Below are 18,708 nucleotides of genomic sequence, written 5' to 3' on the forward strand. Positions count from 1 at the left end.
ACTTCTCTGACAATTGGATTTGGCCTGAGCTCTCTAAGTTGTGACCCCTGACACTTCACTTGAGCTATTTCCAGATAAATTACACGTCCTGATGGAAGCCCAAAGAGGAGTGGTAATTTGCTGAAGGCCACCCTTTCAGTTGGGCACAGGCCAGAGTTAAACTGAGTTCCCTTTGCTGGTTCTGCTTGTAAAGCTGCAACCCTCTGCCATTAAGTGGGCTGTGTTTATGTGTGTCTGAGAAGAAAAGCGAAGTGGTGAAAATATGGAGTGTAGCCTGAGATAACTGCAGCTGGTATTATTACTTCTCAACTATAGATAATAACAGCACTAACAATGCTGAACAATTTATTGGGCATAGGTGCCAGGCACTGGGCTGAGTACTTTCCATGGATTAATTCATTGCATCCTCGTGCCCAGCCCAGGAAGACAATGTCATTATCCCCGTGTCATACAGGTAGAAAGGAGGGCATGGAGTGATCTTCTGAGAATTGCTGAGCTGGAAGTGGTAGGATCTTAATCCTTTTGCTTTGACAAGGGAGTGATCAAAGGAGGGCTCTCTTCCTGGCCTCTTGGCCCAGGGGCCACCCCAGGGAGGACGCTGGAGGGATGGTCCCCTGAGATGGGGGTGCTATAGGAAAGGGTTCACAATCCAGACCCCAAGAGAGGGTTCTTGGATCTTGCCCAAGAAAGAATTCAGGGTGAGTCAGTAAAGTGAAAGCAAGTTTATTAGGAAAGTAAAGGAACAAAAGAATGACTACTCCATAGACAGGACAGCCCTGACGGCTGTTGGTTGCCCATTTTTATGGTTATTTCTTGATGATATGCTAAACAAGGGGTGGATTCTTCGTGCCTCCCCTTTTTAGACCACATAGGGTAACTTCCTGATGTCGCCATGGCATTTGTAAACTGTCATGGTGCTGGTGGGAGTGTAACAGTGAGGACGACCAGAGGTCACCCTCATCACCATCTTGGTTTTGGTGGGCTTGGGCCGGTTTCTTTACTGCAAAGTGTTTTATCAGCAAGGTCTTTGTGACCTGTATTTTATGCTGACCTCCCATCTCATCCTGAGACTTAGAATGCCTTAACCGTCTGGGAATGCAGCACAGCAGGTTTCAGCCTCATTTTACCCAGCTCCTGTTCAAGATGGAGTTGTTCTGGTTCACACGCCTCTGACAGGGGGAGCCAGGACCCAGGCTTGCTGGGAAGGGGTTTGGAGAGACCGTTTCCTCCCCACCTGGCCTGCAGGCAACACAGCTGACAACTTTCTACCTCTCTGCATCCTCAGATAACCTTCTTGGGGAAAGTGACAAATAACACAGGAAAGAGGAACAGGCCTAGACCAGGAAAACTGGGAGGAAGGGTAAGAAATTTGCTCTGGCTTCCTGACAGAGACTGACCCCAAATGGGCCCTGGGGACTCCAGTGAGGCAAGGGGGTCCTCTGTGGAGCTTCAGAGCCTGCTAGAAGTGAGTGGAATGCCTGTTGGTTCTGCCAGGACACTGGTGACACAGCATATGGACTAGAAGCAGGAGGGTAAGGGCAGCCAGCACCAAGTCTCTTCCCACCCCTCTCTGCTCAAGATTCTTCCAACGTCCTCTTACAATAACTCGCTCCCCACTCTCCTGCCTCACATTCAGACATAAACTCAATATTCAGTGCTTTTCTAGTATTTTCTAGCTTGCCAGAACTCTGAGAGTTGTAATGCTGTGTCTGGACTCTCCCTTCTCAGTATTTACTAGTTTATCGCTTAGGTAAGTCTCCTAACATCCCCGAGCTCAGTTTTCTCATGTGTAAAATGGGATAACAATACTTACTTTACAGGGTACGGTTCTTGTGAACTTTAGAGATAACATAGTACAATGTCTGATGTGGTGTTGAAACTCAATACACTGTATTAGTTACTGTTATGCTTCCTCAGGACAGGGTCTTATGCCTTGACCTCCTCATTCCCCCCAAACAACAACAACAACAACAAATGCTCTGGTGCTGCACTCTGGGTGGGCTTTGTCAAGGAATCCAAAACCAATCAAGAAAACTACTTCATGAAAAAAGTTTAAACGGAAAATAGTGGTTTAATGTGTTTTCCCTCCAGGGTAAGATTTGCACTTTAACAGAATTTTCCAATGCCTTAAGTTGAATGAATGATGAATAGAGGGGGCTGCAGCAGAAACCAGGCTGCCAGTGCACATGTGCAGCTTGGAGGTGCTGCGGTGCTGATGCCGAGGAAAACTAGGACACAGAACACGAGACACCGTCATTTGGAATCACTTCTTCCCTCCTTTACCTTCTATACACACACCCCTCAAACCATCAGAGTTAGAGATGCCTTGAGTCAGGACTGTGCTTTTCCTCTCCGTATTTCCCGATATGTAAAATGAAATCATAACAACCATCATAGCCATGTCCTAGGGATGTGATTGTGAGGACTGAATGAGTTAATGCACATAAAACCCTCACCGCAATGCCTAACACCTAGGAAGCACTATATATGGGTTACTTGCATAATTACTGGATTGGCCTTAAGTCTCAGTTCCTACAAATGTGAGCTATTAGTGAACGTTATTCCTTCTGTTCAAACTTGCATTTGAAGATATACGTGTGTCACATTTCCTGAAATCTTGAAGGTCTCTCAAACGTCATTTACATTTGGATTCAGAGGGAACTATACTTAATCTATGCTCTATTGTTAGCATAAAGCAGCTTGCTGCATTGGGAAAGACACAGGGGCAGATGATTCAGAGCCTGCTGACCTTGGAGCTGTGTGACCTTGGACAAGGTGAGAAACAGGAATAATTCATGGAGTCTTCTAAGGGTCAAATGGCATCATGGATGTGAAAGGTAAAACCCTTAAGAAAAGAGTAGAAAGCTGTTATTACTAACACTGCCAAGTGGATTCCTAGGAAGTGGGACAAGGGGATTTTCCCTGCTTCTGCTCCCTAAACTCAGCATCTCATACATCAGTAGATGTGGGTGGGGTGACTGGCCCGGGATAGCACACACGGCTGCTTAAAGCTGGCCCGTGGAGATGTTTTGGCTTAAGGATCAGAGCATGGAAGGGAACACATATGGCCTTTTCTTGCTGAGAAAGGAAGATGATAAGCCTTATTCTTGTTCTACCACATCCAGCCACAGTATGGAGCAGTGGGACGCCGGGATATTTTAATGGGAGCAGGGTATCTCTTAGCAACCCGTGTCTTTTCTTCATTCTGTGGAATTCCTGAACCTCTCCGCACTGAAGTTTTCTTATCGGTAGAATGGGGATACCACACATATAGGGTGTTGGAAACATTAAATGCAACGATGCTTGTAATTGATTAGCAGAGTACCTTCAATAGCATATGGGAGCAAATGGTAGCTATGAATCTGGGACAGTGTTGAGCGCAGAATGAACGAGAAACCTTTCGTTATAGTACCAAGGCTCAGAAGAGCTTAGTTTGTATTTGGATCTGATTCTTGGGCAAGACACTTACTTAGCATCTCAGTTTCCACAACTATGAAATAACCAAATCAGAATCTCCTAAAATGTTTCTGCAAAATATCTAAAACTAAGGGATGGCCCTTTAGATGTCCCATAAAGAGGATGCTGTGGCCATGAAGTCTGAGGAAAAGCTCCATCATCTCTTGTTCAGAGATTTCCAACAGGGGTGGGCATTACCAGGTCCAGCACAGCTAGCTTGTGCCAGCTCACAAGATTGTTACAGTTTCAGAAATTTTGTGAGCCGGTTTTTAAACACAGCCATCATTAAAAATTAAGTTATATAAATGGACAAATCATATTAAACACAAATATAGTAAAGACTCAAAACTTTTCACTTCCTGTGTTACTACATTTCACTAGTATCTATGCTTTTGAGGACATGATGTTTATTGTATCTGTAGAATGGAAATACTACAGAATGGAGTGCTACTGCGTATCTCTTGTCCACTGTGCATTCAGTGACATCACATCCGTAGCTTGAAATCAGTCATGGCAGGAGTATTATACTCCAGAAGCTGATAAATGCTACAAATCACGGCGATTTTATTTGAGAGAGACGGTTGTTAAACATTTACCAGCACACTATTGTCCCATGATTAGCTTATTAAAGACCCCAGCAAGTTCAGCAATACACTCAGTTAACTAGGTAATTTTCAAACGTTTTGGACCAGAGAACTACTTCATAGACAGTTTTAGAAAACATTTGGTGATGTCTGAGGCTGACGCGGAGGCTCAGGCCTGTAATCCCAGCACTTTGAGAGGCGAGGTGGGTAGATTACCTGAAGTCAGGAGTTGGAGACCAGCCTGGACAACTTGGCGAAACCCCGTCTCTACTAAAAATACAAAAATTAGCCAGGCATGGTGGTGGGCACCTGGGAGGCTGAGGCAGGAGAATTGCTTGAACCTGGGAGGCAGAGGTTGCAGTGAGCTGAGATCGCACCACTGCACTCTAGCCTGGGTGACAAGAGTGAAACTCCATCTCAAAATAAAACAAAATAAAATAAAATAGAAAACATTTGATAATGTTTGAAATGCAGCACTGGCTGATCCTATCGCCCCTTTCTGCCATTTTCCTGAGAGGGTGCAATTGCTGAGTTACCATGTTGCAATGCGCACCTGGTTAACTGAAGGCTCCGTTCAATGCTCACTTCACCCACTTACCGAGAAAGGAGCTCCCTGTCACAATTCCATGAGAGTTACAGACTTCTCCCCTTGCCAATGAAAGTTTTTTGCATTCTTCACATTTGTGAAAGGTACCACCTGCCACGTGTCTTTGCATGTGTCATTCTGCTGCCTAAACGCTACCCTTTCCTTGTCCCTCTTTATTCTTGAGATCTTAGACATAGGTTTTAAGGGGCGATCTGAGCTTTTGGTCAAGTTAGATTCCTCTGAGCCCTGAGATTTCTTCCACTCCTCTGACATTCCCGTAGAACCCTGCTCCTTGTCTTCAGGGTGACTTTCTTTAGTTGGTAATTATACATTTGCATCCAGGGTGTGGTGGATGAAATATTAGCATAAACTCTTTGTAGCTCTTACCATTAAATTTATTTCCCCATTCCTTGAATGACTGGGGCTGGCCTTGTAACACGCTCTGACCCATGGAATGTGGAGGCCCTACCCCTCCTGGCATGCTGCCCTGTGACCTCCATGCTGGTCAGCCCAGCAGCAGTGGAGAGAAAAGGACAGAGAAGAACTGAGATCTTGCTGAGGTGTCTCACGTGAAAAATCAGCTCATGAAGGGAGAAATAGCCTTGGGAGCCAGACCATCCTTGTGAGAGGAGGCTTCCAGATTATTTTGTTCCCATTCATTACATCAGCACCTGATCCAGATTTTAGATTTTTCTCATGCCAGCTCTGTGTATGGTGAGATGTACGGGAAGTTTAAATAGCTCCACACAGTGTGGTATTTTGTATGTGTCAGCTCGAGCTGCATGCTAGGGGCAGACTGCTACCCAAATGAGAAATTTATACACCGGGGCAATCAGCTTGGTTTTAATCAGAAAGGATTTCAGAAACATTGATTCTAAAAGCATTGCTAATCCTTACGTGAAATCCAGAGTCTTTGGTCATTCACAAAATGAACATTAGAAATATGTTCTGTTAAAATTAGAGGTTTTAAATTAACATATTAGATGCTATAAGTGGATTCTCCTTGGGCAATTTAGTGGTAGTCAGGATACATGGCTTGGCCAGAGCATTGTGGGGCCAGTCCTCTGCCCTTGTAAGAGGGTAGAAAGTCCAGGGAGGCCTGCAGTGGGTACTCTCAGGGATGACACTGGAGACTTTGTCTCCTGGTCTCCTGATGCTGCCTCGAGGCTAGTGTCATGCCTGCTGCATGTGAACCTTTTTAGGAAAGGTGAGGTTAAAAGGGCAAAGACCTGGGACTTCATCCAGCTTGCAAAAACATTTTCTATAAGCCATTTTATGCCTTGTATTTAATAAGTATGTTTAAATAATATATCTGTAATATATGGGCCACAACTTGGAGACTTGCTTACATTATAACTTGGCCTTCACTTGCAAAAAGTGAACATGTTGATTGCTCCATTTTTTTTAAAGCTTTTTCCAGATCATGGCACATGGAAGGAAAACTGAAACAGAGAATGGCAGTGTTACTGAAGGGATGTGATGAGACTGGAGTTAGGTCTGATAACATGGCTGGAATTTACAGGGCAGAGTTCTAGAGAAGTAGCAGTCATACAGAGAAGAAGCTTCTGAAATCTGCTCAGAAAAAAAAAAAAAAGCTTCAGGAATCCTAGACTCTTTGGGTACCAAGTGACAAGTATGCAGGACACGAACCCAGGTGGCTAGGTGAAGAACAAAGCTATGAGCTGAGTTGAGATTTGGAGCTTGTATGGAACTGAGTTCTTTTTTCGTTGTTGTTTTTGTTTTTTTATTTTGACAGGGTCTCACTCTTTTGCCCAGGCTACAGTGCAGTAGTGTGATCTCAGCTCACTGCAGCCTTGACCTCCTGGGCTCAAGTGATCATCCCACCTCAGCCTACCGAGTAGCTGGGACTACAGATACGCGCCACTACACCCAGCAAATTTTTGTACTTTTTGAAGAGACAGGGTTTTGCCATATTTTTAGGCTGGTCTCAAACTCGTGGGCTCAAGCAATCTGCCTGACTCAGCCTTCCAAGAGATATTGGCTTAAGTGTATATGGCGTATACAATCTCATATAGAACAGAAGTGTATTGTTGTAAGTGTAAATGAATAGGCTGCTTTGAAAATTCTGGGTACTCAGTTGACCCTCAAGAAAGGCCATGTGTTAGGAGAAGGTTACTATTGTCTTGGAGTTAAAGATATATTAGCCCCTCCCTAACAAACATTAAAAACAAACCTCAAAGGATCAAGCTGATCCATAAGGAAATTAACTGTCTGCCAGACAAAATCTGATATTTAAAGGAAGACAACAAAATCCAGACACTCAACAATGCATCATCCAAAATGCCCAGAACACAATAAAATATGCACAGACACCTGAAGAAGCAGGAAAATATGAAGGACAGAAAATCAGTCAATAATTGAAACAAATCAGAAGAAACAAGAAGAAGGAATTAGAAGAAAAGGCTTTTAAACAGCTACTATATACACAGTCAAAGATGTTAAAGGAAAACAAAAATGTTATGAGGAAATAGATGGCAAATCTCAATAGAGAAATGGAAACTATAAAAAAGAACCAAATTAAAATATAAAAACTGAAAAATACAAGATTTGACATAAATATTCACTGGATGGGATTAATAGAGACACTACAGAAGAAAATATTAGTGAACTCAAAGACAGGGCAATAGTTAACTAGTCAAACTGAAGCATGCAGAGAATAAAAGATGAAAAAAAAAAAAAACACTGAATAGAGTTTCAGTGACCTATGAGATCACATCAAGTGATCTAACCTACTTTTCGGAGTCCTTGAAGGAGAGAAGAGTGAGAGAAGGACAGACAAAAATATTTAGGAGGCTGAGGCAGGTAAATCACCAGAGGTCAGGAGTTCAACACCAGCCTGGCCAACATGGCGAAACCCTGTCTCTACTAAAAATACAAAAATTAGCCAGGCATGGTGGCATGCACCTGTAATCCCAACTACTCAGGAGGCTGAAGCAGGAGAATCTCTTGAACCCGGGAGCCAGAGGTTGTAGTGAGTTGAGATTGCACCACTGTACTCCAGCCTGGGCGACAGAGTGAGATCCTGTCTCAAAAAAAAAAAAAAAAATTGGAGAAATGTTAGCCAAAATATTTCCAAATTGATGAAAACTTTAAACCTATAGATTCAAGAAGCTCAGCAAATCTCAGATGGGGTAAACACAAAAAAATCCACACTAAGGCATATCATGAAAAAAATTGCTGAAACCTAAAAATAACATTATTAGAAGGTTACAGAAAAAAAAGGCATTACACACAGACGGACAACTATACAAATGATGACTGACTTCTCATAAAAAACAACATGAGCCAAAGACAGTGGAATGACATCTCGAAAGTACCGAAAGAAAAAATACTGCCTGTCTAGAATTCTATGTCCAGTGAAAATATTGTTCAAAAACTCATTTTCAGGTGAAGAAAAACTAAAAATTTAGCACCAGCAGAAGAAATACTACTGGAAGTTCTTTAGGAGAAGGAAAATAAAAAAAATCTAAATCTACTCCCCAAAATGAATGCTTTAAATGGTAAGTACCATTAAATGCAAAAGGTCCTTCCCCTATTTATAACTTATGTAAAAGATAATTTACTGTTTAAGGCAAAAAATAATATCAACCTATTGTGAATGTTATAATATGTGTAAATAAAATGTATGTTAACAATAGCTCAAAGTGGGCTGGGCATAGTGGCTCATGCCTGTAACCGTAGCGTTTTGGGAGGCTGAGGCAGGAGGATCGCTTGAGCCCAGGGGTTTGAAACCAGCCTGGGCAACACAGTGAGATCCTGGCTCTACAAAAAATACAAAAAAATAATTAGCCAGATGTGGTGGTGTGCACCTGTAGTCCCAGGTACTTGGGAATCTGAGAAGAGAGGATCGCTGGAGCCCAGGAGTCAGTCTGCAGTGAACTATGATTGCCACTGCACTCCAGTCTGGGTGACAGAGCGAGACTCTGTAAACAAAGAAGGCAAACAGTTAGCCCCACAACAACGACAACAACAACAAAACTAATAGCACAAAAGATAGAAGAAAGAAACAGAAGTATTTTTTTAAAAGTTTTTATACGTATTTGTGAAATGGCATAATGTTATTTGAAGGCAGACTGTAATAAGTTAGCAATGCACATTTTAAACCCTAAAGCTACCACTAAATCACACTATTTGTTGAATGAATGAAAGATTTATTCTGGATATTAAAAACTTACCTTTTATGGAACTGCTGATTAAATTAGATGTGACATTTGTCTTCTCCTGTGCACTTTTATTCAGTGGGATAAGACAGTGGGCAATTTTCACAAGGGCAAAGAAAGGATGAATGGGGAGCAGGATAGGGTGAATTTTCTGCTTCACTGTACCTAATACAATGCTCCAATTGTTAGAATGTCAAACCAGATTCAACCAGACAGTACTGTAAATTCCAAGGGAAACATATTCCAGGAAAGTCTTCCAGCCAGGACTTTAGCTGGCCTCCTGTGGTGACATTCCATTAAGAAACATTCCAACTTACATTCAGGAAAGGATTAGAACTGACAAAGTGTCTTGGCTGCTAATGTAAATACTTGAAAGAAAATTTCCAAATTTTTAGAATATGACTTTTCCTTCACTTTTAATGTCTGTTTGAGGGTCCACTTCTCGTATTTTACCTTCAGACTTAGGTCTTGATGTTTACTCTGCATGTTTTGTAATGCTGTGTAGTGGATTAAAAGGAATTACATTTTGGGTGCTGGGTATGGATATTCCTGGGCGAATGGAAACCAAGCTTTCTTGGTTGTGGATAGGATAGAGTCTGTTACTAGGAGAAGTTTCTATTCACGGTGTAGCCCCCAAAGGGTATATAATCAAAGAACTGATGATTTTCCACTCCTCCTCTTCACGGGAGGATACATTAGCTGGGTCACAGAAAGGACCAGGAATGGGGGTGGATCCCCATTAGAATGACGTTGAAAGGCACGGGGTGAGTGCACCCTCCCTTCTTCCTTGAAGCTTCTCCACCCTTTCTCTAGTCTTCTCAATAGAACCCCGTGGTGGGCTGTTTGGAATCAGTATAATAGCGTGTGTAATTATAATAATCATTTTGCATGCATGTAGCTCTTTTCTTCCAAAAAAACTCAAAGGCAACATTAAAAGAAAAACACAGCTCTCAGAACCTAGGTCAGCTTTTAAATCAGGATTCCTTAACATAGGGTTTGAGGCCAAATGTGGCTTTCAGGGTATTGGTGAATTATTTGAAATGGTTTGGAGAACAAATGGTCATGCATTTTTTCCCAAGAAGAGAGTCCTTAGATGTACTGGGGGTTAGGGGGAGTCCAAAAAAAAAGTAAAATCTATTGTTATAAAACATGAATTCCTCTTACAAAAATTAAGAAACCAAAATATTTAAGTATTTAATTTAATCACTGAGTTACTGAAGCCAAGAGTGAGAAGAACTAATGTATTGAGGGTACACTGTCCTGGTCTCACGATTTATGGGATAAATGTTGTGTACCTATTTTACGGAAATAATTGAAACCTTTCCTGCAGATCACGTGGGGCAAAAAAGAAAAAAGAAAAGAAAAAAGTAATACTTTGAACTTGAAGAATCTGTCCTTTTCTGAAAGCAAATAGCGTTAAAAGTTCTAAAGAGAATTCAAACCAAAATATTTCAGTCAAAGTCCTAATTTTTTCCACTTCTTTTTCCCACTGTCATAGATGACAGTCCATGCTCTAATATAAAGCCAGTTCCTCCACCTGCATATTGGACTCCTCCTCCACTCACCTACTCAACCGCATTGTCCAGCCTTCTTCCCACGAGAAACTGGTGAACTGTGGTCTGTAGGCCAAACTAGCTGGCCCATTTTCCTATGGCCCACAAAATAAAAATAATGTTTACACTTTTAAATGGTTGGGGAAAATGTTTTTGAAAAGAAGAATATTTGGTAATACCTGAATATGATACAAAACTCAAATTTCACTGCCCATGAATAGTTTTATTGGTACCCAACATGCTCATTCATTTATATATTGTCTATGTTTACTTTCACACTATGTCAGCAGAGTCAAGAAGTTACAACTTCATAAAAACCATATGACCCACAGAGCCTAAAATATTTGCAGCCAGGCGCAGCAGCTCATGCCTCTATTCCCAGGACTTCGGGAGGCTGAGGCGGGTGGATCACTTGAGGCCAGGAGTTTGAGACCAGCCTGGCCAACATGGCAAAACCGAATGTCTACTAAAAATACAAAAATGAGCTGGGTGTGGTGGTACACGCCTGTGATCCCAGCTACTTGGGAGGCTGGGGCAGGAGAATCACTTGAACCCACGAGGCAGAGGTTGTAGTGAGCCAAGATTGCACTCTAGCCTGGGCAATAGAGTGAGGCTGTCTCAAAAAAAAAAAAAAAAAATGCTACTTTCCTTTTTACAGAAAAATTCTGCCAACCCTTACCCTACACCATCATTTAATTTTTGCCCCTAGCCATAGTGGGCTGTAAGATGGTCCCCAAAGATATGCCATGCCCTAATCATGGAATCTGTAAATGTAAATGTGACCTAAAATGGAAAAAGGATCTTCGCAGATTAAGTGAAGGATTTTGAGAAGAGGAGATCATCCTGGATTATCTGGGTGAGCTCTAATTGCTATCACAAGTGTCCTTACAAGCCAGAGGCAGAGGGAGACTAGACAGACACACACCATGGAGAAGATGATGTGCAAATGGAAGCAGAGATTAGAGAGATGTGGCTACAAAGTCCAGGAATGCTGGCGGCCACCAGCAGCTAGAAGAGGCAAAGAATGGATTCTCTCCTGGAGGGAGTAGAGCACTGCCAACACCTTGATTTCAGTTGAGTGGAAATGATGTTAAACTTCTGAGCTTCAGAAGCGCGAAAGAAAAAAAAAATGTTTATTTAAGCCACCAACTTTGTAGTAATTTCTTACAACAGCCTCAGGAAACTAATACACTACTGGATTGTTTCTACCCCATCAGGGTAGAAACATGTTGTTATTCCTTCCACTAAGGAAGTTATCTGATTCCACTTCCCCTGCTGGCTACTGTCCCATTTCTTTGATCCTGTTATGGTAAAACTTCTTAGGTGAGTTGCCAATGTGTATTCTTTCCAATTCCTCTTCTCCCATTCCCTCTCAACCCCATGCCAGTGAAGCATTTTCTCCGCCCCCCTGCCCAAACTGCCTTCATCAAGTTGCCAATGACAGCCACATGGCTAAATTTAATGGTCAATATGCAGATTTCGTCCTGATCGATTCACTTAGCAGCACTGGATGCAGCTGACCCTCCTTCCACCATGACACGATTTCCTCTTTTGACTTCCAGGACATCAACCCACACTCTTGGTTTTCTCCTGCCTCACCAGCTGCTGCTTCTAAATCTCCTTTGCTGCTCCTCCTCTTCTCAGTGTCTTAACTCCTACCTTCTCTATCCAAGCTTCCTCTGCTGGAGATCTTAGCCTTACCGCTTTAAGTACCATCTGTGGGTCATGGATTCCCAAATGAATATTCCCAGCTGTCCAGACCTCTCTGTTGAACTCCAGACTTACTTATCCACTGCCTGGATGAGATCTCCACAACAGTGAAGAGACATCTCAGATGCAGCATGTGTGATCTACCCAACCTGAGATCAGCCTTATTCACAGCCTCCCCCATCTCTGTTGATGTCTTCTGTATCCTTCCAGTTTCTCAGGCCAAAAATCTTGGAGTAATCTTTGACACTTACCTGTCTCTCACGTCACACATCCAACCCATAAGGAGATCTTGCTGACTCTCATCTGGATCAAAATCTTAACCCCGCTCAGCTCCACTGCTAAAACCCTGGTCCACGTTACTGTCATGACTTGTTTGGATGATTGCAACGCCTTTTGATAGGTCTCCTTATTCCACCTTTGCTCCCTTCTGTCTCTCTCATTATTACACCAGAGTAATCCTTTTCATAAAGCAGCTCTTTGTTTAAAACCAGGCAGTAGTACCCTGTTTTTTCAGCATAGAAGCTGAAGTGCTGAGCTTTCTCATACCCTGGACAAGAGGGACCCTTGTTCTGAGTCCCACGCACTTGAGAGTGGTGCTTCTTAAACCATTTGTGTTGGTGGACTGGGGCTTTTTAAAATATTATTTTCAATCCGTGTGGATAGGCATATAGTCTCACTCCACAGAACTGGGATACAGCTGTGTTGCATGAAACTCAAGTTCATCAATGCCAGGCAAGTTCAACAATACCCGATTGGTCCATAGCTCAGGACCAGTCTTGGCCACAAGCTTGGATGAAGATCTTCCAATTCTGAAACCGCTATGCGAGTATCTCAATGTTTACTCTCAATGTCTTTTCATCCCGTCACAGATGGGAAACAGACTGCTCTTGGACTGGCACTGGTTTTTGGGCTGCACTGGGGAGCACTGCTGGAGGGAGCTCCGGTCTTGTCTTCTCTGGCCCCTTACTGTGGGGTGAGGCTTCTGCATCACAAGGAACGGTGCCCACTTGGAGCCCATGACCACCTGGAGATCACATTCTGAGTATCCTGGGTCTTGGAGTCTCCTGCTTGCTGACTCCAAGTCCACATCCAGGGCCCACACAGCCCTCTTCCCCAGGTCCATCCACCTCACCTCCAGATCCGAGAATTGACAAAGGGGCACCTGTTTGTGGTGGGTGTGGACAAAGCTTGGGTGCTCAAGCATCAACCACCAACTGGGAAGCTCTTCTAGTCTAGGCTTGCTTGGATGTATTCAGAAGTTAGAAGATGGTGGCTGGGCTGGGGCTGGATGGAATATTAGTCAGGGTTCGCCAAAGAAATAGAATCAACAGGAGATACATACATATATACATATATGTATGAATATATCTAAATGTATATCTATATGTATCTCCATTCCATATATATTTTATATATGTATACCCTATATAGATGATACATAAAGCCTGGGTGACAGAATAAGACCTTGTCTCGAAAAAAAAAAAAAAAATTCATGGACACACTGCAACACTTGGGAGCTTAGATTTAATCTAAGAACTTCATGATTAAGCCAAAGATACTTCTTCTCAAAACACTTGTATTTTAAAAGGAAACTAAGAGTTCACGCGAGAGCTTTACAGATTGTGCCACTGGAGGTAGTTTAAGAATTAGCTTGGGCTGGGCGCGGTGGCTCAAGCCTGTAGTCCCAGCACTTTGTGAGGCCGAGGCGGGCGGATCACGAGGTCAGGAGATCAAGACCATCCTGGCTAACATGGTGAAACCCCGTCTCTACTAAAAATACAAAAAATTAGCCGGGCTTGGTGGCGGGCGCCTGTAATCCCAGCTACTCGGGAGGCTGAGGCAGGAGAATGGTATGAACCCGGGAGGCGGAGCTTGCAGTGAGCCGAGATCGCGCCACTGCACCCTATCTAGCCTGGGTGACAGAGCGAGATTCTGTCTCAAAGGAAAAAAAAAAAAAAAAAGAATTAGCTTGGGATGGCTGCTGGCAGGTAGATGGGATCTTATCCAAGGAAGGGCTGTCTCTGGAGGCCCTCAGATCCCACCTGTGGCCAGGATTTCTCCAAGTGCAGCCTGCCTGCAACGTGTTTTACACACACCCAGGGAGCCTACTTATGGGGGTTGTGGGGAGCCAGGAAAGCTGAATTCTATCCAACTCTGTCCAGGATGCTGACACAGCATGTGCCTGAGAATGTCCCCTACTCCTCCTAGCTATGACAGGTCCTCTAAGGGGAGTTCTGTTTAAAAGAGTCACTTTTTTTTTTTTTTTTTTTTTTTTTGAGACAAGGTTCACTGCTGTCACCCAGGCTGGAGTGCCACGGCATGATCTCAGCTCAGTGCAACCGCCGCCTCTTGGGCTCAAGTGATTTGAAAAGACTCAGTCTTTGCTTCATGAACCCTCTTGGCTAAACAAAACCAAAGTGGTTTCTCAAAAGTTTTTCATATGTGTGAAACATTCCTGATGACAGCCCAGCCCCGTCAAGCTGATCTCTCACACCCTGAGGAAACGTTCATAGCCACGCTGCCTCGCTTTGAATACAGAGGACAATGTTCCTAAGCATCATACCTCCAAAAATAGCCCTTTATTTCCTTCTTATCCAATGATGAAAAAGGTTAACCATAGTCTAAAAACAAAGTTGAGAAACTCATGCTTTAAAAATGGGGATACAGAGAAAAGGGAAGACTTGTTTCTAGTTGTTCTCTCTTCTCACTCTGGGTATTGCAGGGCGGTTCTCATAAAGCAAGCTCCTGGTTTCTGGGCCAGCTTTGCCCGGGGCATTTACCTTCGCTATGACCAAAGTGTCAAGTTACTCTGAGCCAGCCTTGACAGGGGAATTTGGTTCGTTGGGAATCTTGGTTCAGGGGAACTCTGGGGTTCTTGGGGTTCTTTCTGCCTAGATCCCCCCTTTCTTTTTGGGGAAGCTTACAAAGAGGAATTGGCAATTATTGCCAAGTCCCATGGATGCCTGAGTTTGAACTCTGCCTAGAAGACATTATTACAGTCTCTACTGGGCAACTTCTAGGAAGGCCACTTTGAGGGGCCTAACAGCCAAGACTTTCAGAGTAAGAAACTGAACTCTACCTCAAACTGTGTAGGCAAAAAGGGAAGGTGCTGGTTCAGATAGCTGGGAAGGATCCTGGGATAGTCCCTAAAATCCAAGGCAGATGTGCAGGAGGCAGGCCCTCAGAGTTAGAGCTGGTGTTCCCTGTCTCCAGGCTCCTTCTCTCTCCTAGCTGGCTGCCTCTGCTTTCTTCATTCTCCCAGGCTGCCATAGAAAAGGCTTCCTCCATTCTGTGGGAAGATAGCCATTGTTGCTCCCAGCTGACACAGTAGCTGCTTGTCATCCTTAATCTCACAACATCTGTATTTTTTTTCTGGGAAGGGCTCTGATTGGTCCTTCCTAGTTTCTGTCATACTAAATGGACCACTCGCCATTGCTGGTTGGGTGAGGTCCTGAGATGGATCAGGCCTGAGTCACTTGCCCACTTTTGGCCTAGGAGATTGGGCTGAATTTCAGAGGCAGGGCATTTGCAGCACTTGCTGGACAGGAAAGTGGGAAGAGCTATAACTATCTACTTCAGGGGCAGGAGAGCTTACCCAGAACCAAGTGAATCTGCTCCAGGGCATATTAGGAGGGGGCAGCCGAGGGGCAGCCAGAAGTGGGTACAGTGAACTTCCCTCCTATAATAGTGCTGAGCTTTTAGGAGTATGTTAAATAGAACTGCCCATGGCAAAGCTGCCCCAAGGGGCTTGAAACAGTCTTAAACAGAAGGCAAGCTGGAAGTTCTATGATTGAGCCGTGTGTGCTATTTTTAACGGAAAAAAATATGAAAATAACCTAAATACTCAACAATGGAGGAATGGTTAAGTATATTACAATGCACACTCACAACAGACCATCATCAAGAGGTTTTAACAGCAGAGTAAAATGGTTACAGGATAATGTTAAAAGAGATAGGAACCAAAAATTCAAATACTCTGTGGGCTTAACCATGTGCCTCCTTCCCCAAAAAGGTAAACCGAGAAGCATGCCTGTTAACCACAGTTGCCTTTGGGTTATAACAGTATGACCCCTCTACCTCCTTATTTCTTTATGTGTTATTTTATTTTATTTTATTTGAGACAGCATATCGCTCTGTCTCCAAGGCTAGAGTGCAGTGGTGTGACCACAGCTCACTGCAGCCTCAGCTTCCTGGGTTCAAGTGATCCTCCTGCCTTAGCCTCCTAAGTAGCTGGGACTATAGGTGCACGCCACCAAGCCCAGCTAATTGTTTTATTTTTTACAGAGACAGGGGTCTTGCTATGTTGCCCAGGCTGGTTTCGCCCTCCTGGGCTGAAGTGATCCTCCCATCTCAGCCTCCCAAAGTGCTGAGATTAATTAGAAAAAAAAAAAAAAAACTGTAATAACATCATCACCAAAACTGAACTGTAAAGGTTTAAGCATCACGAGAAGAGATTAAAAGAGGACCAACTCCTGAGAGCTGGTGTGCTGGGCAGGGATAGAGGTTCAGGAGAGGGGAAGAGAGAGCCGCAAGAAACTCACATCCTTCTTTTTTTTCTGAAAAGAATATTTCTGGAATAGTTTTACATTTAAATGTTTCAGTACCATTATTTATCCCATCTTTCCAATGAGGAAATGAAGTCTCAGTGAAGTCAGTTGACTTGTCCAAAGCCATACAGCCAGCAATGTGGTCGGGCTGGGGCTGGACCCTTGCCTTTCACACTGCACTGCAGCAAAAGGAAGCCTAGGGATGACCTCATTTCTTAGCTTTTAAAGGGGCGATCCTAAGGGAGAAGGATGGACAAGGTGGATCTTCCAACAGTTTTCTCCCAGTAACAGAGTCCTTGAAATATAACTCAGAGCTCATATTCTCAGAGAAGGATGTGACCTAACATGGAACGGCACAACAGTCATGCAGAATTTGTTTTAGATTAAGAGGGACACTTGTAAGAGCATCGCATCCAGCTTACTGCTTTTACAGATGAGGCCACTGAGGCCCAGAGAGGGTAAGTAACATGGCCAAGGTCACACAGCAAGTGAGCAGTGTTGCCGAAGACAGGCAAGGCTTGTAACTGGCAATGCAGTGCTCTTTGGGGGCCATCACGTGGCGGTGCATCATTTGCTATAAAAAGAAGCAGACACCTCAGCTGGGAGGAAGCATCAGTGCCTGTCTCCTAGAAACACACATCGCTGAGATGATCTAGAGCTGCGAGGGACTGATTTGATAGGGATTTTGATACAGGGCTGGAAAACCAGTTACATTTAATCACTGTTCAAAAACCATATTTAATTTAAAGGCACTTTTATGAAAAAGTAAAAATAATCTTTACATATTTTTCATGCATACATACATATATATATATATATTTTTTAAATGTATTTCATTTTGTTACACTGGACCTTAGGTTGCCAGGGAGACAGTTATCAGGGGGACTAAGCTATTGGTGAATAATTAATTGCCTGTCCTCAGCGAGGCTAGGAGAGAGAACTTCTCAGCGAGCCTCTGCTGGGTTTAGGCAAGGTCTGCGTCTGTCAATAGCAAAAAGAGACTTGAGGGAGCCAGTGAGACAGGCTTATGAGAGGTGGGTATGCGGGATGGAGTCTCCCCGCTTCCCTTGGACAGAGCCAGTAGCAGCCACTGCCATTTTCAACCTATGTCCCTCGCACCTGGCCATTGCAGGGAACCTGCAGGCCACCCACTGTTGCCATTTGCATTCTTTTGCTTGGGAGTTTCCTCTGGAAGCCAGAGGTCTCCCGCCTGCTCATGGCAGGCCAGAAATTCCAAAACCAAATACTCTGGGGCGGGGGGAGTTGCCCTTAACCAATGAGTGATGGAAGGATAACTCCAAGATGTGCTGTGCACTGGTACCCCATATTCCAGAGGGACTCAGCTCCACTTGCCCACAGTGGTGGCTTGCTAATGCCCTCTTTATGGGCTTCCTTCCTTTCCTGGGCTTGCTTCTATACTTCTCTATAGGTACTTCCTGGATTCTCCTCCCAAATAAACTCCTTACATTCAGATCCTGGCCTCAGGTCTGCTCCTGGGACAACCTAAACTAGGATGGTCACATGGTACAGCAAGACCTGGATGAGTAAACAGGAGCTAGGGGCAGGATTCCTTTCTACTGTTTCATTATACCCTAATTTTCTGCAAAATGAAATTGTCCTGTAAATGTTTTGTTTGAGACGGAGTCTCCCTCTGTAGCTCAGGCTGGAGTGCAGTGGCACGATCTTGGCTCACCGTAACCTCCCCGTCCCAGGTCCCAGTGCAAGCAATTCTCCTGCCTCAGCTTCCTGAGTAGCTGGGATTACAGGTAAGTGCCACCATGCCCAGCTAATTTTTCTATTTTTAGTAGAGACGGGGTTTCACCGTGTTGGCCAGGCTGGTTTTGAAATCCTGACCTCGTGATCTGCCTGCCTCGGCCTCCCAAAGTGCTGGGATTACAGATGTGAGCCACTGCACCCAGCCAAAATTGTCCTGTAAATGTAAAATGGCATTTCTCAGGCTCTTCCTCTCTTTTCTGGCTAAATCTGTTACAGATCATATTAGCCTAAGTTCAAATAGTGGCATGCTCTGAGCCTGTAATAATTTATGCCCAAACTATTTTCTAAGTTAGACCTTTCTCCAAAGCATAGTGG

Source organism: Gorilla gorilla, chromosome 2, assembly GCF_029281585.2.
Source record: "Gorilla gorilla gorilla isolate KB3781 chromosome 2, NHGRI_mGorGor1-v2.1_pri, whole genome shotgun sequence".
Classification (NCBI taxonomy): domain Eukaryota; kingdom Metazoa; phylum Chordata; class Mammalia; order Primates; family Hominidae; genus Gorilla; species Gorilla gorilla.